A 22,467-nucleotide genomic window follows, 5' to 3' on the forward strand; every position below is an offset into this window, starting at 1 on the left:
CACCTGCTTTTTTTTAAAAGGTATTTTTATTTTGAAGTGATTGTAGATTCACGTGCAGTTGTAATAAATAATACAGGGTGATCTGGTGTACCCTTTACCCAATTTTCCCCAACAGTAACATCTTGTAAAACTGTACTCTAATATCACAACCAGGGAATTGACAATGAAAGAATCAAGATACGGAATAATTCTATCACTTCAAGGATCCCTCAAGATGCCCTTTTATAGCCACACTTACCTCCTTCCTCATCCTGCCCCCCAATGCCCTATCCCTAACTGCTGGCAACCACCAAACTGTTCTCTAATTCTATTATTTTGTCATTTCAAGAATGTTATATATATGGAAACATATAGTATGTAACCTTTTGGGATTGGCTTTTTTCAATCAACTCTACCATTTTACATGCCTACTAAAATGTATGAATGATTCAGTTTCTCTGCATCTTTGCCAGCATTTGGTATTGTTACTATTTTTTGTTTTAGCCATTCTGATAGATGTGTAGTGATATCTCATTGTGGTTTTAATCTTTATTTCCCTAATGGCTCATCATGCTGAACATCTTTTTGTGTGCTGGTTTGCCATTTGTATATCCTCTTTGATGAATATTGTGATTTCTTTGTATATTCTAAATACTAGACCTTTTTTCAGACATGTGGCTTGCAGATATCTGAAGCTAGTCTGTAGCTTGTCTTTTCATCTTTTTCAGGGAGTCTGTTGCGTAGTAAACATTTTTAATTTTGATGAGGTCCAGTTTACCAATTTTTTCCCCTTATGGATCATGCTTTTGGTATCAAGTCTAGATCCTGAAGATTTTGTTTTTTTTTCCTATAAGTTTTATAGTTTTATGTTTTATATTTAAGTCTGTGATTCATGTTGAGTTAATGTTTGTTTAAGGTATGAAGTTTAGGTTGAGGTTTATATTTTTGTCTATGGACACCCAGTTGCTCCAGCACCAGTTGTTGAAATCCTTCCTTCATTGAATTGCTTTTGTACTTTTTATCAAAAACTGGTTGGACATATTTCTGAGTTCTTTATACTCTTCCATTGGTATGTGTGTTTAACTCTGTCAATATCATAATGTCTTGATTACTGTGGCTATATAGTAGAACTTAATATTAGGTACAGTAATTTCTCTTACTTTATTCTTCTTTTTCAATATTGTTTTAGTTATTCTAAGGCCTGTGCCCTTTCATATAAATTTCAGATTAAACTTTTCTACATCTACAAAAACCCTTGCTATGATTTTGATAGCAATTGCATTTAAATCTATAGATTAATTTGGGAAGAACTGATGTCTTTCTTATGTGGTATGTCTCTCCATTTATTTAGGTTTTTGGTTTCTTTCATCAGCATTTTGTAATTTTCATTATACAGATCCTATACATGTTTCACTTTATACCCAAGTATTGTGTTTTTAATTTCAGTTTCCACATATTAATTAATATATAAGAAATGTGATTGATTTTTGCATGTCAATCTTGTATCCTCTGACCTTGCTGAATTTACTTGTTAGTTCTAGGAATTTTTCTGTAGATTGCTTGGGATTTTCTACATAGACAGCCATGCCATCTGAAAACAGAGAGAGTTTTATTTTTTCCTTTCTAATCTCTTTGCCTTTTCTTTTTCTTTTTCTTTTTCTTGCCTTATTTCAGTGGCTAGAACTTCTAGTGCTATGTTGGATAAGAGTGGTAAGAGTGGATATCTTTACCTTGTTCCAGTCTTAGAGGGAAAGCATTCAGTCTCACTGTTAAGCATCATGTTAGCTATAGATTTTTTGTAGATGCTCTTTATTAAGTTGAGGTAGTCCCCCTCCAGTTCTAACTTGTTGAGAGATTTTATCATGAATGGGTATTGTGCCATCTGCGTTTTGTAAATGAAGCTTTACTGTAACACCTGTGCCAGTTCATTTATGTACTGTCTGGGGCTGCTTCTGCACTGCTATGCTAGAGTTGAGAAGTTGTGACAGAGACTATATGACCCTGAAAGCCTAAAATATTTTCATTTGGCCTTTTACAGAAAAGATTTTCTGACTCCTGCTATAGTTTTATAACGTATGTCTTTTGGTTTGTCATGTGTTTTTCCTCTCTCTGAGTTCTTCCTATCTCCTATTTTCATAAGATGGGTGCATACTCTTATTAATCACTCTACCTGAATGAGTGACTGGCTGGGGCCAGCCTCAAAAGAAAGCAGGAGGGATGAATGTTTATAGATCTGGTTGCCCTCCAAAAGCTTTTCTAACTGCAAAATGTCTGTGTTTCTATCAGCAGTGGTATTTTGGGTAGTTGTAACATGTTAATTTGATAACTACTGTTACCTTCTTATCTTGACTGTCATCTGACCAAATTACTTGTTCCTTGGTTCCTGCCCTGATTCTCTGACTCTTACTATCGTGTGCATTGCTGTCTTTCAGGATGTTTTCATGATGGAAAGATAAATGACTTTAGTAATTGTGCCAGTTTGGATATATTACGTCCCCCAGAAAAAGCCATCTTCTCTAATACAGTCTTGTGGGGGCCGATGTATTAGTGTTGATTAGGTTGGAATCTTTTGATTGAGTGTTTCCATGGAGATATGACTTAATCAACTGTGGGTGAAACAGTTGATTAAATTATTTCCATGGAGATATGAACCCTATCTACTCAGGGTGGGTCTTGATTTAATCACTAGAGTCCTATAAAAGAGTCACGAACAGAAGGAGCTGAGAGCAGCTGAGAGAGACATTTTGGAGATGGCCGTTGAAAGCAGACTTTTGGAGATGCTAGCCCAGAGTTTGCTCCGGAGAAGCTAAGAGAGGATAAAACATTCCAGGAGCAACGTTTTGAAGGATGCACAGGAGCTGAGGGAGGAGGTGGAACACAACTCGGGATCAGCAGATACCAGCCACGTGCCTTCCCAGCTAACAGAGGGAACACCATTGGCCTTCCTTCAGTGAAGGTATACTTGTGTTGATGCCATAATTTGGACATTTTCATGGCCTTCAGAACTGTAAATTTGTAACTTACTAAATCCCCTTTATAAAAGCGAATCTGCTTCTCCAGGAAAGTAGGTAGAAAGCCAGGAACTGCGTCGACTGGACACCACAGAGCAATCTGACTTTGGGCATACTTCATACAACACTCATGAAAACGTGGAACTGCTGAGATCAGCGAAGTCTAAGTTTTTGCGGCCAGGGGACCCGCACCCCTCCCTGCCAGGCTCAGTCCCATGGGAGGAGGGGCTGTCAGCTCCGGGAAGGAGAAGGGAGAACTGCAGTGGCAGCCCTTCTTGGAAACTCATTCTACTGATCCAAACTCCAACCATAGATAGACTGAGACCAGACACCAGAGAATCTGAGAGCAGCCAGCCCAGCAGAGAGGAGACAGACATAGAAAAAAACAGCAGGAAAAACTCCAAAATAAAAGCGGAGAATTTTTGGAGTTCTGGTGAACATAGAAAGGGGAAGGGCAGAGCTCAGGCCCTGAGGCTCATATGCAAATCCCGAAGAAAAGCTGATCTCTCTGCCCTGTGGACCTTTCCTTAATGGCCCTAATTGCTTTGTCACTTAGCATTTCAATAACCCATTAGATCTCTGAGGAGGGCCCTTTTTTTTTTCTTTTAATCCTTTGTTCTTTTTCTAAAACAATTACTCTAAGAAGCCCAATACAGAAAGCTTCAAAGACTTGCAATTTGGGCAGGTCAAGACAAGAGCAGCACTAAGAGAGCTCTGAGACAAAAGGCAATAATCCAGTGGCTGAGAAAATTCACTAAACACCACAACTTCCCAAGAAAAGGGGGGTGTCTGCTCACAGCCATCATCCTGGTGGACAGGAAACACTCCTGTTCGTCCCCAGCCCCATAGCCCAGAGCTGCCCCAGACAACCCAGTGTGACGGAAGTGCTTCAAATAACAGGCACACACCACAAAACTGGGTGTGGACATTAGCCTTCCCTGCAACCTCAGCTGATTGTCCCAGAGTTGGGAAGGTGGAGCAGTGTGAATTAAGAAAGCCCCATTCAGCCATCATTTCAGCAGACTGGGAGCCTCCCTACACAGCCCAGCAGCCCAGAACTGCCCTGGGGGGACGGCACTCACCTGTGACATAGCACAGTCATCCCTCAACAGAGGACCCGGGGTGCACAGCCTGGAAGAGGGGCCCACTTGCAAGTCTCAGGAGCCATACACCAATACCAAGGACTTGTGGGTCAGTGGCAGAGACAAACTGTGGCAGGACTGAACTAAAGGATTAGACTATTGCAGCAGCTTTAAAACTCTAGGATCACCAGGGAGATTTGATTGTTAGAGTCACCCCACCTCCCTGACTGCCCAGAAACACGCCCCATATATAGGGCAGGCAACACCAACTACACACGCAAGCTTGGTACACCAGTTGGACCCCACAAGACTCACTCCCCCACTCACCAAAAAGGCTAAGCAGGGGAGAACTGGCTTGTGGAGAACAGGTGGCTCGTGGACGCCACCTGCTGGTTAGTTAGAGAAAGTGTACTCCACGAAGCTGTAGATCTGATAAATTAGAGATAAGGACTTCAATTGGTCTACAAATCCTAAAAGAACCCTATCAAGTTCAGCAAATGCCAAGAGGCCAAAAACAACAGAAAATTATAAAGCATATGAAAAAACCAGACGATATGGATAACCCAAGCCCAAGCAGCCAAATCAAAAGATCAGAAGAGACACAGCACCTAGAGCAGCTACTCAAAGAACTAAAGATGAACAATGAGACCATAGTATGGGATACAAAGGATATCAAGAAGACCCTAGAAGAGCATAAAGAAGACATTGCAAGACTAAATAAATAATGGATGATCATATGGAAATTAAAGAAACTGTTGACCAAATTAAAAAGATTCTGGACACTCATAGTATAAGACTAGAGGAAGCTGAACAACGAATCAGTGACCTGGAAGATGACAGAATGGAAAATGAAAGCATAAAAGAAAGAATGGGGAAAAAAATTGAAAAAATCGAAGTGGACCTCAGGGATATGATAGATAATATGAAACGTCCGAATATAAGACTCATTGGTGTTCCAGAAGGGGAAGAAAAGGGTAAAGGTCTAGGAAGAGTATTCAAAGGAATTGTTGGGGAAAACTTCCCAAATCTTCTAAACAACATAAATACACAAATCATAAATGCTCAGCGAACTCCAAATAGAATAAATCCAAATAAACCCACTCCGAGACATATTCTGATCACACTGTCAAATACAGAAGAGAGGGAGCAAGTTCTGAAAGCAGCAAGAGAAAAGCAATTCACCACATACAAAGGAAACAGCATAAGACTAAGTAGTGACTACTCAGCAGCCACCATGGAGGCGAGAAGGCAGTGGCACGATATATTTAAAATTCTGAGTGAGAAAAATTTCCAAGCAAGAATACTCTATCCAGCAAAGCTCTCCTTCAAATTTGAGGGAGAGCTTAAATTTTTCACAGACAAACAAATGCTGAGAGAATTTGCTAACAAGAGACCTGCCCTACTGGAGATACTAAAGGGAGCCCTACAGACAGAGAAACAAAGAAAGGACACAGAGACTTGGAGAAAGGTTCAGTACTAAAGAGATTCGGTATGGGTACAATAAAGGATATTAATGGAGAGAGGGGAAAAATATGACAAACATAAACCAAAGGATAAGATGGCTGATTCAAGAAATGCCTTCACGGTTATAACGTTGAATGTAAATGGATTAAACTCCCCAATTAAAAGATATAGATTCGCAGAATGGATCAAAAAAAAATGAACCATCAATATGTTGCATACAAGAGACTCATCTTAGACACAGGGACACAAAGAAACTGAAAGTGAAAGGATGGAAAAAAATATTTCATGCAAGCTACAGCCAAAAGAAAGCAGGTGTAGCAATATTAATCTCAGATCAAATAGACTTTAAATGCAGGGATGTTTTGAGAGACAAAGAAGGCCACTACATACTAATAAAAGGGGCAATTCAACAAGAAGAAATAACAATCGTAAATGTCTATGCACCCAATCAAGGTGCCACAAAATACATGAGAGAAACACTGGCAAAACTAAAGGAAGCAATGGATGTTTCCACAATAATTGTGGGAGACTTCAACACATCACTCTCTCCTATAGATAGATCAACCAGACAGAAGACCAATAAGGAAATTGAAAACCTAAACAATCTGATAAATGAATTAGATTTAACAGACATCTACAGGACATTACATCCCAAATCACCAGGATACACATACTTTTCTAGTGCTCACGGAACTTTCTCCAGAATAGATCATATGCTGGGACATAAAACAAGCCTCAATAAATTAAAAAAGATTGAAATTATTCAAAGCACATTCTCTGACCACAATGGAATACAATTAGAAGTCAATAACCATCAGAGACTTAGAAAATTCACAAATACCTGGAGGTTAAACAACACACTCCTAAACAATCAGTGGGTTAACGAAGAAATAGCAAGAGAAATTGCTAAATATATAGAGACGAATGAAAATGAGAACACAACATACCAAAACCTATGGGATGCAGCAAAAGCAGTGCTAAGGGGGAAATTTATAGCACTAAACGCATATATTAAAAAGGAAGAAAGAGCCAAAATCAAAGAACTAATGGAACAGCTGAAGAAGCTAGATAATGAACAGCAAAGCAATCCTAAACCAAGTAGAAGAAAAGAAATAACAAGGATTAAAGCAGATATAAATGACATAGAGAACAAAAAAAAATAGCGAGGATAAATATCACCAAAAGTTGGTTCTTTGAGAAGATCAGCAAGATTGACAAGCCCCTAGCTAGACTGACAGAATCAAAAAGAGAGAAGACCCATATAAACAAAATAATGAATGAAAAAGGTGACATAACTGCAGATCCTGAAGAAATTAAAAAAATTATAAGAGGATACTATGAACAACTGTATGGCAACAAACTGGATAATGTAGAGGAAATGGACAATTTCCTGGAAACATATGAACAACCTTGACTGACCAGAGAAGAAATAGAAGACCTCAACCAACCCATCACAAGCAAAGAGATCCAATCAGTCATCAAAAATCTTCCCACAAGTAAATGCCCAGGGCCAGATGGCTTCACAGGGGAATTCTACCAAACTTTCCAGAAAGAACTGACACCAATCTTACTCAAACTCTTTCAAAACATTGAAGAAAATGGAACACTACCTAACTCATTTTATGAAGCTAACATCAATCTAATACCAAAACCAGGCAAAGATGCTACAAAAAAGGAAAACTACCGGCCAATCTCCCTAATGAATATAGATGCAAAAATCCTCAACAAAATACTTGCAAATCGAATCCAAAGACACATTAAAAAAATCATACACCATGACCAAGTGGGGTTCATTCCAGGCATGCAAGGATGGTTCAACATAAGAAAATCAATCAATGTATTACAACACATTAACAAGTCAAAAGGGAAAAATCAATTGATCATCTCAATAGATGCTGAAAAAGCATTTGACAAAATCCAACATCCCTTTTTGATAAAAACACTTCAAAAGGTAGGAATTGAAGGAAACTTCCTCAACATGATAAAGAGCATATATGAAAAACCCACAGCCAGCATAGTACTCAACGGTGAGAGACTGAAAGCCTTCCCTCTAAGATCAGGAACAAGACAAGGATGCCCGCTGTCACCACTGTTATTCAGCATTGTGCTGGAAGTGCTAGCCAGGGCAATCCGGCAAGACAAAGAAATAAAAGGCATCCAAATTGGAAAAGAAGAAGTAAAACTGTCATTGTTTGCAGATGATATGATCTTATATCTAGAAATCCGTGAGAAATCGACGATACAGCTACTAGAGCTAATAAACAAATTTAGCAAAGTAGCGGGATACAAGATTAATGCACATAAGTCAGTAATGTTTCTATATGCTAGAAATGAACAAACTGAAGAGACACTCAAGAAAAAGATACCATATTCAATAGCAACTAAAAAAATCAAGTACTAGGAATAAACTTAACCAAAGAGGTAAAAGACCTATACAAAGAAAACTACATAACTCTACTAAAAGAAATAGAAGGGGACCTTAAAAGATGGAAAAATATTCCATGTTCATGGATAGGAAGACTAAATGTCATTAAGATGTCAATTCTACCCAAACTCATCTACAGATTCAATGCAATCCCAATCAAAATTCCAACAACCTACTTTGCAGACTTGGAAAAGCTAGTTATCAAATTTATTTGGAAAGGGAAGATGCCTCGAATTGCCAAAGACACTCTAAAAAAGAAAAACGAAGTGGGAGGACTTACACTCCCTGACTTTGAAGCTTATTATAAAGCCACAGTTGCCAAAACAGCATGGTACTGGCACAAAGATAGACATATAGATCAATGGAATCGAATTGAGATTTCAGAGATAGACCCTCAGATCTATGGCCGACTGATCTTTGATAAGGCCCCTAAAGTCACTGAACTGAGTCATAAAGGTCTTTTCAACAAATGGGGCTGGGAGAGTTGGATATCCATATCCAAAAGAATGAAAGAGGACCCCTACCTCACCCCCTACAGAAAAATTAACTCAAAATGGATGAAAGATCTCAATATAAAAGAAAGTACCATAAAACTCCTAGAAGATAATGTAGGAAAACATCTTCAAGACCTTGTATTAGGCGGCCACTTCCTAGACTTTACATCCAAAGCACAAGCAACAAAAGAAAAAATAGATAAATGGGAACTCCTCAAGCTTAGAAGTTTCTGCACCTCAAAGGAATTTCTCAAAAAGGTAAAGAGGCAGCCAACTCAATGGGAAAAAATTTTTGGAAACCATGTATCTGACAAAAGACTGATATCTTGCATATATAAAGAAATCCTACAACTCAATGACAATAGTACAGACAGCCCAATTATAAAATGGGCAAAAGATATGAAAAGACAGTTCTCTGAAGAGGAAATACAAATGGCCAAGAAACACATGAAGAAATGTTCAGCTTCACTAGCTATTAGAGAGATGCAAATTAAGACCACAGTGAGATGCCATCTCACACCAATTAGAATGGCTGCCATTAAACAAACAGGAAACTACAAATGCTGGAGGGGATGTGGAGAAATTGGAACTCTTATTCATTGTTGGTGGGACTGTATAATGGTTCAGCCACTCTGGAAGTCAGTCTGGCAGTTCCTTAGAAAACTAGATATAGAGTTACCATTCGATCCAGCGATTGCACTTCTCGGTGTATACCCGAAAGGTCGGAAAGCAGTGACACGAACAGATATCTGCACGCCAATGTTCATAGCAGCATTATTCAGAATTGCCAAGAGATGGAAACAACCCAAATGTCCTTCAACAGATGAGTGGGTAAATAAAATGTGGTATATACACATGATGGAATACTACGCGGCAGTAAGAAGGAACGATCTCGTGAAACATATGACAACATGGATGAACCTTGAAGACATAATGCTGAGCGAAATAAGCCAGGCACAAAAAGAGAAATATTATATGCTACCACTAATGTGAACTTTGAAAAATGTAGAACAAATGGTTTATAATGTAGAATGGAGGGGAACTAGCAATAGAGAGCAATTAAGGAAGGGGGAACAATAATCCAAGAAGAACAGATAAGCTATTTAACGTTCTGGGGATGCCCAGGAATGACTGTGGTCTGTTAATTTCTGATGGATATAGTAGGAACAAGTTCACAGAAATGTTGCTATATTAGGCAACTTTCTTGGGGTAAAGTAGGAACATGTTGGAAGTTAAGCAGTTATCTTAGGTTAGTTGTCTTTTTCTTACTCCCTTATTATGGTCTCTTTGAAATGTTTTTTTATTGTATGTTTGTTTTCTTTTTAACTTTTTTTTCATACAGTTGATTTAAAAAAGAAGGCAAAGTTAAAAAAAAAAAAAAAAAGAAAAACAAGGAAAAAAAGATGTAGTGCCCCCTTGAGGAGCCTGTGGAGAATGCAGGGGTATTCGCCTACCCCAGCTCGATGGTTGCTAACATGACCACAGATATAGGGGACTGGTGGTTTGATGGGTTGAGCCCTCTACCATAGGTTTTACCCTTGGGAAGACGGTTGCTGCAAAGGAGAGGCTAGGCCTCCCTATAATTGTGCCTAAGAGCCTCCTCCCGAATGCCTCTTTGTTGCTCAGATGTGGCCCTCTCTCTCTAGCTAAGCCAACTTGAAAGGTGAAATCACTGCCCTCTCCTGTACGTGGGATCAGACACCCAGGGGAGTGAATCTCCCTGGCAACGTGGAATATGACTCCCGGGGAGGAATGTAGACCCGGCATCGTGGGACGGAGAACATCTTCTTGACCAAAAGGGGGATGTGAAAGGAAATGAAATAAGCTTCAGTGGCAGAGAGATTCCAAAAGGAGCCGAGAGGTCACTCTGGTGGGCACTCTTACGCACACTTTAGACAACCCTTTTTAGGTTCTAAAGAATTGGGGTAGGTAGTGGTGGATACCTGAAACTATGAAACTACAACCCAGGACCCATGAATCTCGAAGACAGTTGTATAAAAATGTAGCTTATGAGGGGTGACAATGGGATTGGGAAAGCCATAAGGACCACACTTCACTTTGTCTAGTTTATGGATGGATGAGTAGAAAAATAGGGGAAGGAAACAGACAAAGGTACCCAGTGTTCTTTTTTACTTCAATTGCTCTTTTTCACTCTAATTATTATTCTTGTTATTTTTGTGTGTGTGCTAATGAAGGTGTCAGGGATTGATTTAGGTGTTGAATGTACAACTATGTAATGGTACTGTGAACAATCGAAAGTGCGATTTGTTTTGCATGACTGCGTGGTATGTGAATATATCTCAATAAAATGAAGATTAAAAAAAAGAAAAGAAGCCAATCCATTTCTGGTATTTTGCATAACAGCAGCAGTAGCAAACTGGAACATTGATCTCCAAAGTGCCCTATAGGAGTTTTATTTAAGGAAGTTTTCAAACTTTTAGTTTGGTAGGTTGGTTGCTTTGGTTGCAAATTAGGACCTGAATAAACTATGACCTGACTTCTTCAGTTATGAAATAAGTGAATATGCTCCTTTTATCACTGAAAAGTAAACCATTGTGGTTTTGCACCTATTGATTATCAGTTGGGAGAGATCTTATGTCCTGCATATCTACATAAACATTTTTACCTAACTTGCTTGATATACTCTCTCCAGAACATGCCTTTTTTTTTCTCTTTCTTCTCTTTGCCAAGCCTCCTGTTACCAGTTACCACCTCTTCTAGCAGTAGTCTTTTCTTACTCTCCAATCCATTTTGAGCATCCTCTCTTAGGAATCCCTAGCATTTATTTTTTGAATTATTTATTTGGCACGTAATCATATTGTCTTAAGACATCTTCTATCATCTTATTATTGTTCAACTTTGTAATAGTTATTTAACTTGCATTTATGTGTATTTTTTTTTTTTTCTAACTACATTGTAAGTTTAGGTAGGGTTATTTACTTACTTGTTTCCCACAATGCCTATGCATGTTTATGTTACATAATAATTATTAGTTAAATGAATGAAAGAATGATTGAGTTTATACTCTGTATAATATTATGTTTGGAAGTTGTCTGTTCAATAAAGTCCTTTTAGTACTGTACAGGTCAATACACATTAATATTAATGAATCTCAGTAAATGGATGCTATGTTTTTAACTTACCTTCTAGCACAAAATATCCGTCTTTAGATATTTGATTACGACTGTTTGTATGAATCCAATAGCTGATTTTCCAAGTAGTTATTAGAGGAGGTCTGAGCTCTTAGCTTCTACATTACGATTTGTGTTTAATATTTATGAAAGAGAAGTCTTCTTACAAATATGTAAAGGTATTGGTGAGTGAAAGAAGTGGCTCCCAAAGTGCAGAAGAAAGTATCTTAAAAAGATCTGCAGTTATCTGCAGTTTCTCCAAGGTTTTGTTTACATAAAAAGACATTGTTTTATGTTCTAGAATCAAGAGATGATTTTATGATTTAACAAGTTCCGCAAAGAACTTTTATAAGGTTATCAGTACCATCGTAACTATTACAGAGCTCACATAGCAGTATTGGTCTCTGGATTTATTAAGTTTGCTGCATTCCTTTAGTATCATTCATATTTTTCTCCCAGGAGTACCACTTTCCTCTCTTGACTTAATACAAAGATATGGAAACTCATTTATGCTGCGATGTATTATGCTGGGAAATGAATGCCTGTTTGTATCTCTCTCTACAAGTCCTTTCATGGCCATAGGTAGCTGTTTGCTGGCTTACTATAAAAAGGCAGTGTTCAGGAATGTATTTTCTAGTAAAATTCAAAGTTGGTTTGGTGGGAAGCACAGGTACTTCATGGTAGGGCAGTGAGTCTGAACCTCACTGAATATGCTTACTAGTTACATGATATTGAACAAATTTGCTGCTGTTTTCTCATTTGTAAGACAGAAACAGTGATTCTTGCCTCCCATAGATGTTTGTGGGAATAGACGAGATAATGGTGAGAGCCTGGCATGACACCTGGCTCCTAGAGGATGCACAGAATGTTTCTTTTGCAGTTCCATGTGTCAAGTGGAGAAGCTTAGGGGACAGTTTACTACTGAGTTGAGCCCCCTGTTTATGTGACACCACAATACTCATCAAAAGAGCTGAAATGTGTGACAGGGAGGCAACAGAGCCATTGATTCTTCATTGACCTTGAACATGACTTAATTTTCTTTCCTGGGCCTGCCTCCCCTATCAGAAGGGTTGGTCACTGAATCACATCTGAGGCAGGGAGATCTGTTGTTAGTTAAACCCATCCACATTGCTCTCAACTCTACTGAAAATATAATCTCTCGGGTGACTCTTGGTAGCCAGCATGGTATGTGCACTTACTCAGTTTCCATTTCCTCTCTTCCCAGGAGACGATATCCTTTCTCATTGGTCCACTCCAGTTTATCATGGGTGAACTGTCTTGTGGATAAATGAGTTCCCGGTCAATAGAGAAGTTCAGGCAGAGGCTGGTTGAACTGTTTTAAGGTATTTACAAACAGTGGTGGTGGGAGTAGATAGCCCGTAGAGTGCATTCCAACTCTGTATTCAGTTTTTCTAAAGTCCATTGTCTTTCCCCAAGGTGACTTCACACAGCCCTAACAAAGTATGTAGTGTCAGAAGAGGAGAGAAGAGGTCAGGGAATGGAGCTATGTGGAATCTCAACATTTAAGAGGAAGAAGAGCCACTAAGCATAAATAGGAAAAGTAGTAGAAAAGAAGCAGGAGTATTCAGGAAACAAAGAGGGGAGAGAAGAAGGGTTAGTTGCACCCATTTGATTTGGCAAAAACAGGATGCTTCGGTGACAACAGTTGGAGTAGAAAGTGCAGGGCAGAAGCTGGTGACCATGGGTTAGGTAGGAAGTCAACAGGCGGTGAGGAAGGGGAGACCAGAACTGATTCCATCTTCTCTTTCAAAAAGCTTGGCTGGAGTCAGAATCTAGAATATAGGTTACCAGAGGTCGGGGTGGGGAGAGGGAATGGGAAGTTAAGGCTTAAAATGTACAGAGTTTCTGTTTGTAGTGATGGAAATATTTTGGTAATGGATGGTGGTGAGGGTAGCACAAGACTGTGAACACAATTAACAGCACTGAAATATATATCTGAAGGTGCTTAAAAGGGGAAAATGTTAGGTTGTATATATGGTAACAGAATAAAGAATGAAAAAAAATCCGTTGAACTGCATTACACAAATAGTGAACCCTAAGTCAAACCATGGACTAAAGTTAATAGTACAGTTATTAAAATGTTCTTTCATCAGTTGTAACAAATGTACCACACCAATGCAAAATGTTAATAATAGGGTGAATATGGGAATCCTGTATTTTAGGCATGATTGTTCTGTATTCCCACAACTATTCTAATAAAAGAAAAAAAAAAGCTTGGCTGCAAAGGAAAAGAAATAGGGCAATAATTAAGTTCAGATAGATGAAGTTTTAAAAAATGGAAGAGTTAAACGTGTATATTCTGAGGGGGAAAGACATGGGAGGATATTGAAGAAATCAAATCATGTTGCTTTTTTGTTATTTTACATGTGGATTCTTATCTTACTTCTTGACCACCTGTCTGTCCCCTTTTTGTTTTTTATTTTGTGGTTGTTTTCTTGGTTCTTTCCCTTCCTTCCTTCCTACTTTCCTTCCTTCCTTTTTCCTTTCTCTCTTTCTCTTTCTCCCTTTCTCTCTCCCTCCCTCCCTCCCTCCCTCCCTCCCTTCCTTCCTTCTATCCTTTCTTCTTCCATCCTTTTCCCCCTTTCCTCTTTCCCTCCCTTTCCTTTCTGAGATTTCTGGAAACTTATATATTAATTGATTTCATACTCTCCTGCCCTTCTTTGATACCATCAGTATTATCTGGGGTCTGGGTTATGCCAGCTTCTTATTTCCTTCTAGGAAGAGGCTTGTGTTGTCCATTGGTCCCATTCATCCATCCTCAGCTATATGTTAATCTTCTCTAATTAAATTATATCTCACAATTTATATGTGTCAAGATCTATCTCAGGGCATTGTATTCACCTTTTTGTTAAATTTTTCACTTTAATGCTTAATTCTTTAACGGTTTTGGGATGTAAGCCCAACCAGTTTCTTTCAAGCATGAGAGTAGCATAGGAAATTAAGCACACAAAATAATTTTTAATTTAGAATGAATACAAAGCTGATATGGGAAAATTTACTGTTTCCCAATAAGTATATAGTAACAGTTGTTTTTGGAGGAGGAGCGGTAAGTATAATTAAGATCTTTGTCATTCTGAAACTTCCTCTTTTGTTCTCTCCTCTCCCTTCTCCCTGCTCCTTCCTCTTTCTCCTCCTCCTCCTTGTCTCCTCAGCCAGTTTGATATGGACTGTAATAAACCATATTGGAGACAAGAATGGAAGCTGAAATAGGAGTTTATGTGTAGGAATAGTTTATGCCGGCATATACTGACTTCCAGGCGTGGTACCATGTGAGATAGGGATGGGAGTAAGTACTGAACCACCTACTGGGATTGTCTGCCCAGCACCCTGCTCTGGAAACTGCTTCAGCTCCCTTCACAGGGCTCCTGAAAGAGCTAGAATAGTCTAACATGGCTGCCTCCAGGCACTGCTGGTTACTCCTGGGGTAGGATCTGACTCTATCTGAGCCGAGCCTCCCTTCTGGGGCTTTCGTGTCTCTTCTCTAGAGACAGTAGCTGTAAGCCGTACAATCCTGCAACTGATAGCATCCGTATTTTTTGCCCTCAAAAGAAGGTCTGTTTTTAAGAGGAGAGGATGAAGTCCATTCCAAAGGACACAGAAATGATAGCTCGTCCTGGCTGCATTTCAGGTCTCCCATTCTGTTTGTTCCTGAGATCTAACTGCATCCCTGCCCTTCCTACAGTTCCACTGTCCACATTTCTTTGGATTCTTTGAAAGAAAACACAAGTTCTCCATCTCCCTCTGTTTCTCTATCTCTCGTTTTGTCTAAGCCAGTTCTAGTTGGTGGCGTCAGGAACTTTGGGTTTTGGCTTTGCTGCTAACTCGCTGCGTAACTTTGTGCGATTTCCTCACCTTTGCTGCCCTTCCATTTGCTAATCCGTAAACAAGTGTTTGAAAGCAAAGTTTCTGGAGATCCCCCTCTCCCCCCCAATTCTAACCTGCAATGTTTTAGATGCTTTCTTTACATGGTATTTAGCATTTCCTTTGTTCCCTTCAGAATAGTCTCCTTTCCTCAGAAGCTTATTAATTCTATTTGTAAGTTCTGTGTCTTTCTTGCATGGTATCACTTCCTTTTTGTCCCTTTTTTCTTTTCTATTCTTTCTCCTTGAGGAAAAGGCAGAGAAAGAAAATGGAAGCATGCAACATGGTTGCAAATGCAGTTATGACTTTTCCTGATCGTCTCCTTGTCAATCTGGAGGAAATTACTTTAGCAACTATGAATCCATATCTCTGCCTGTGAATTAACTTCATCCTTCTTTATTATTATTTCATTTGGATGGGATGACTTTTTACAGTTTTTTAAAATATCTGGTTTTCTTTCTGAAATTTCTTAAAGAGACCAGCTTTCCCCTGCCCCCCATATCTGAATATTTGAAACTACACTTGAACCAAGCCACATAAGCAGTTTACAGTGGTTTCCTCAGTGACCCACATGGAATACATGAGGACTTTGCTCTTTGTAGATTTGATTCTGTGCCAGCTTATACCTCTTTCTTATAAATGTGAAATTTATCCACAGCTTTCCCTTCCAAAGACTAGTCTCCCCCTGATGACTGTGTGCCAGGTCTTCCATAATGGCCACCTAGCGAGGCATAGTCCTTATAAACTATGATCTAGAAAGGGAAGTAGCAGTCAAAAAACAGAGGCATTGTTGGGGAAATAGTTGGGCAAGATGTCATAATACAGACTGAAGCAGAAGTAGTGCTGGGGGCAGGACAGGGCCAGATACCAGGTCAACCCAGCAGGAGGGGGCAGTCTCAGGCAGGGGTGCACACGACATCAGTAGCGGGTTGGTCAGGAGGCAATGTATGGCCAAACATGGCAGTCTGCATGAATTAATGTGAACGGTGTCCTCCTTTGAAGCTGCTGGCATCCCTTCAGCAGGCTGAATGTGGCATCCCATGTCTTACTTATGTAACCCACTTGCCACTTGGGGCTCCTGCTCCTTGGCTGAAATTCCAGTTCCATACAGTAGAATTCCAAAGCCATCATCAAGATTTCTGTAAATTCTGGAATGGCATGAGAGGTTGGTTCTGTTCTCATGGTTCTCTCTGCCTCTGGGTTTCAGCATCCACAGATCCGATTTCTTTTTAAACAGAATTGGCCTCATTGGCATTTTCTACCCAACCCCCATTCTATGCAGGGTTTCTCTCTGGCCCTTCACAACCTATGGGCAAAGCCTTACACCTCTCAGGTGCAACTGTCCTCCCCACCCACCTCACCCCTCTTTTCTTTCAGCCTCTTAACAAAAGGTAAATCTTATCTCACATAAAACAGATGTAGAATTTCTTTTTTTGGTGTGTGTTCTAGCTAATATCCATGCTCTAAGTGTCTCACCGTCCACATCAAAGACGTCGTCAAGTTATTTTCTCAAAGACAGTAGACTTTCTAATGTGCTGACCTAGGATTAAGTATTGTCATACTGGAGCTTCAGGTGGATGCCAAACTAGCTAGGAGAGAGACAGGGAGAGGAGATGGTTAGGAGTGATTGGGTTTTGAGGACCCTTCTTTCTAGTCTCCACTCCAGGGTGTTTGTGAATCCCTTAGTCTTGTCACATGTATTTACTTTATCCCACTCCTCCCGCTCCTCACCCTACAAGACAGTAACATGTTTGAAGGCAAGAACCGCGTCTGCTTCATCATCTTATCCCTGGAGCACTATCAAGTGCCTTGAGCATAGTAGGTATTCAGTCAATAGTTAGTAAGAAATAGACGTGCTCAGCACTGTGCTGATGGAGATGACTAAAAAAGTTAATCTCGGATCTTAAGGAGCCTGTAGTCTAGTCAGGAAGACAAAACTGATTTACGAGTTAGAGAATAAGTTAAGCCCTGAACCTTGTGCTACTGACTAGGGGGTGAATTTATCAAGAATTTGTAAGTGCTAAACCATATTTACATTCTTTGTTGTATTTGCAGCATTTAAATAAAATTGTGACTCTAATCCAACTTATCACTAATTCAGGTACAGTTTTTCCATATTTAAAATAAAAATGTAAAGCCCTATTTTCAGACTTGTTAAAGGACACCAAAGATTATGAATTTCACTTTAGCATCAGCAAATGACAATCTAGTTTTTAACATGTTCTTTTGAATTTGATAAAATCTAAAATTCAGTGTAGTTTTGTTTTATGGATAATTATTCTAATAGGGAGAAATTTCCATGGGAGTATTAGAATGAAATATTGTTTTGGGGTATATGTCACATTTCCTTGTATTTTAAAAATCTCTTGGGTATTTTAAAGGAAATTTAATCCATCTGATTTTGATCCAAATATAATTTACTCACAATAATAGAGAAATATTTGATACCTAGAGAAGTCTATTGATGCTCTTAAAACTTTTCTCCTGGGAAATAAGAAATTACATTTTTCCAAGAGTAAATCACAAAACTACAATATCTAATTTTTCTGCTTAATCTAAAGAAGTCTGATTATGTATCAAATTGGGCAGTTGCAGATCAGTTATTTTTGATATTAATTTTTTGAGTCTTTCTTTTAACACCACGCAAAGGAAATTTTCTTAGAGGAGGTTTCTCCCTCCCCCACCCCTTATTCTGACAGTTTGCTATCCCATTTTCTTTTCAAACAATGCTTTTGGAAGACTTAAGGTAATAAAACAATTTTGATGTCTGTGGATTAATGGTGTCTGTATTCAAGATGTTTCAGACCTGTCAGAAGCTTGGAAATAACATTTAAATGCATTTCTTAATTTTAATTTTAAAACACTTTCTCTAAGAATTAGGTACTAAGTGAATATTTTGAATTTTAAAGAAAAGGTTGTAGGTCAATGTACGGCCAAATTTACTCTTGAAAGGTCTGAAATCCTTTACAAATAAAAAAAGGCATCGTTACATCAGTTGTTTGGGAAGTGAAATGTGAAAGAACTTTTGCAGTATCAGATTGTAACAGGATCTTGCGTGACCATCTGGGAATCCAGGGGAAGGGCTTGGTATTTCGCAGCCTCATTGCTGCTCGGCCTCATCGTTCTTTACGCGCTCTTTGACTTCCCTCTGGGTTTTGGTCTGACCACCAGGATCTGACTACATCTGACCTTCTGGACGGTGGTGGGCCCAGCTCCTCTCTTCCCCAGGCCAGGTCTTAGTCCTTAAGGTCCCACTTCTCGGCTGGCAGCTGACTGGCCAGAAGCCTGGGCCTGGGCCCAGCTCTTGCTCCACAGCCCTTTGCTGCCCTCTGCTGCCCACAGCAAATGGCAATTAACCCTTCCAAGCCCGGCTGACTTATGGGGATCTTATACCAGTATCGTCACAGTAGTCTTCTGGTCTCTCTTTCCTTCATTCATCAAATAAATCAGAGCCCAAATAAATCCTCCTAACATCGTTTCACATGAGAAGCAGATCAGTTGTGATTATGTGCACAGACTGGAGACAGAATCCCTGGATGCAGTCCCAGCTCTGCATTTATTAAGTGCATGACCTTGGGCAAGTTGGTTAAATGCTCTGTGCCTTCATTTCCTGGCCTGAAAAATGGGTTTATAATAATCTTATGAGGTAGGTATTATTATTACGAGGATTAAATGAAATAAAATGAGAATCGTGTAAAATGGTGTCTGGCTCAAAGTAAGTGCTAAATGCATATCAGTTATTGTTATAATTTTTTTTCTATCACTCTCTTTTGGAGACTGGCATTTCCCAAAGCATGGGAATCGTGATACCAGATGATACTAGACAGCTCAAAGGCATGGGATTAAATAACAGTGAATCAAATAGTGAGAAAACTATTCTTTTTTTTTTTTTCCTCCAACTGTCTTTTAGCTCTTCTGATTATATCAGGGTGAAAGTGTCACTTTGGTATCATAATGTTTTTAACCCTTCTCCAACAGTTGCTAATCTCTTGTTTTAATAGAGATAAGCCTCAAGCTTAGAGATAGCTATAGGTTTTGAGAATTTAATAACATCTCTTTTTAAGTGTTTTTTCTTTTTCTGGCAAATGATGCTGGTTTTCTTTTTATAATTGTAATAGAAAGTTTCCCTGAAAATTTAATTTAGGCAAAAAGAAGCAAGTCTTAAAAATATTAAGCAAATATTGAATAAATCATGCTGTAGTTTTGAAAAATTGCAAAAATCATGAACATGCCATGTAAATGTCAGAAGTTTGAGGAAACCTGGTCTTCACAGTCTGCTCCCAGCTGGCTGGGAAGCTTTCTGCCTTCTGATTGCCTTCTTTTTCAGCCATACTACTCCAACAATTGTTGGCATGTTCTGAGCATTCTTGCCTTCATTGTTTCTTCTCTTCAAGAATGCCTTCAGAGCAACTCTCCACTTTTCAGATTTTCACTCTGTCGTCAAGGCCCCATTTAACATTGATACCCCATGTAAGGGCTCCACCATGCACCTTGGCTCCAGTCATCTCCTCCTCCTCCAGACTTACCATGTCTGTCTCTGTTCCATTTATTTGGCAATCACTTTTTCAGTATATGATTTCTGTTATTTCCATGTAAATGACCTGTTTCTGCAACTGGAAGAAAAGGACTGATGATCTTTTAGGGTGGAGACAGTGTTTTTTTCATCTTAATATCCCCTTTTGGGCCTAATACAGTGACTTGAATGCAGTATATGTTAGTAAGTATTTTATTTTAATTGTTGTGTCTCTGTATTGAGGTATAGCTAATGTAGTGGTTTGGAACTGTATGTAGCTTAGAAAACATGTTCTTAAATCTAATCTATTCCTGTGGGTGTAAATCCATTGTGTAAACCCATTATAAGTAGGACCTTTTTTATTTTTTTCGCTTCATGTTATCGAATTTATTCTTACACTGTTGATAAAAGTTTATGTCTCCATTTTTCCATACCTTTTAAGTGTTCATTATAAGAAATTAATATATACCAATAATCTTATTGGACTATATATTTTCCCCCCAAAAAGCATATTTTTATATAATAAATATTATATTTACTATCATTTACAGTCACTATTCTGTTTGGTAGGGCAAGAATTATTATATATTATTATTTTTTATTCAATTTTATTGAGATATATTCACCTACCATACAGTCATTCAAAGTGTACAATCAGTTGTTCACAGTATCATCATTTAGTTGTGCATTCATCACCACAGTTGATTTTTGAACATTTTCATTATTCCAAAAAAACAAAAATAAGAATAAAAATAAAAGAAAAAAGAACACCCCAAACATACCATCCCCCCACATCCCCTATTATTCATTTTATTTTTGTCCCCATTTTTCTATTCATCTGTCCATACACTGGATAAAGGGATTGTGACTCACAAGGTTTTCACAATCACATGGTCACACCATTTAGGCTGTATAGTTACATAATAATCTTCAAGAATTGAGGATACTGGATTGAAGTTCAATACAGTTTCAGATATTTTCTTCTAGCTATTCCATTACACTAAAAACTAAAAAGGGATATATATAATATCTAAGAATAACCTCCAGAATGATCTCTTCACTTATAAGTAGTACCTTTTGATGAGGTTACTTCAGTTAAGGTGGGTCCCACCTCAATCAGGATGGATCTTAATCTTACTAATGGAGTCATTTATTAGAGAATGAAATTCAGACAGAGAAGCACAAAGCTGAAATCAACGAAACCTGAAAGAGAAGGGAGAGACCAAGAGATGCCACCATGTGCCTTGCCATGTGACAGAGGAGCCACAGATCATCAGCAGCTAGCTGCAGAATGCCACGGTTTTGGGGAGAAAACATCATCTTGATGATATCTTGATTTGGACATTTTCCCAGCCTTCAACCTTGAGCAAATAAATTCCCATTGTTTAACTTCATTCATTTCATGGTATTTGCTTAAGCAGCTTCGGAAACGAAAACAGATTCTGGTACCAGAAGTGGTGTGCTGCTATTGCAAATACCAAAAATATGGAAATGGCTTTGGATTTGGGTAATGAGTAGAGGCTGAAAGGATTGTGAGGTGCTTGACAGAAAAGGCTTAGATTGCTTTGTAGAGACTATTGTTAGAAATACGGGTGTCAAAGGTACTTCTGATGAGGTCTCAGATGGAAATGATGAATGTGTTATTGGAAACTGGAAGGAAGGTGGTCCTTGTTTTCAAGTGACAGAGAACTTGGCAAAATTGAGTCCTGGTGTTGGATGGAAGGCAGAACTTGAGAGTGATGAACTTGGATATTTAGCTGAGGAGATTTCTAAGCTAAGTGTGGGAAGTGCAGCCTGGTTTCTCCTTGAAGCTTTTAGTAAAATGTGAGTGGAAAGGGATAAGCTGAGAAAGAAATCCTGGGCAAGAGAAACCAGAAATTGATGGTTTGGAAAATTCTGAGCTTCCAGAAAGCATTTCCCAAGAGAAAAGTGCTCTGTGTGAGGGTTTAACTGAACGTGGATGCAGTCAGCCATTTCTGAGCAAGTCAGGTTTGGAGGTGCAGGTATTCAGGAAGGATCTGTGGAAAATCCTACAATCTGATGGTTTGGACCCGGGTGTACTATATGCAAAACTGACAAGTTTCTTTTGTAATTTGTATGAATGGAACCACTGCCAGTCTGGACTAAAAGGGACAGAGAAGAGACAGATTGAAGGGAACATCGCTTTAAGCACAGAACCATGGGATCTGGGGTCTGGACCTAAGACATCTTCTTGGGCCAAGAGAGCTGGGCCCACCCATGTGTGTGGAAAGGGTGAGTCTTCCCCGGTGCTTGGAGAGGGCAGGCCTTCTGCACCATTCTTCAGGAAGAGTGCTGCCACCCAGCACTCTGAGAGATGGAGGCTGTGCCCTGGTGTTTGCTGAGAGCTTGGCTGCCATCCTGATTGCTTGGAGAGGGTGGAGCCTTCACACCAGTGTTTGAGGAGAGCAAGCACTTAGAAGGGGTGAGGCTGCCACTTCATCAGGCCCAGAGGACAAAACATGGCT

The 22,467-nt window shown here is 39.1% G+C and overlaps 1 protein-coding gene across 1 annotated transcript in view; it reads left to right on the plus strand.

Moving 5' to 3' along the window:
* The window catches only part of MSRA (methionine sulfoxide reductase A), a 464,462-nt gene that overhangs the window by 20,894 nt on the left and 421,101 nt on the right, over positions 1 to 22,467 (plus strand). The gene's annotated exons all lie outside the window — the stretch shown is intronic.

Source organism: Choloepus didactylus, chromosome 20 (assembly GCF_015220235.1).
Source record: "Choloepus didactylus isolate mChoDid1 chromosome 20, mChoDid1.pri, whole genome shotgun sequence".
NCBI classification, from domain to species: Eukaryota; Metazoa; Chordata; class Mammalia; order Pilosa; family Megalonychidae; genus Choloepus; species Choloepus didactylus.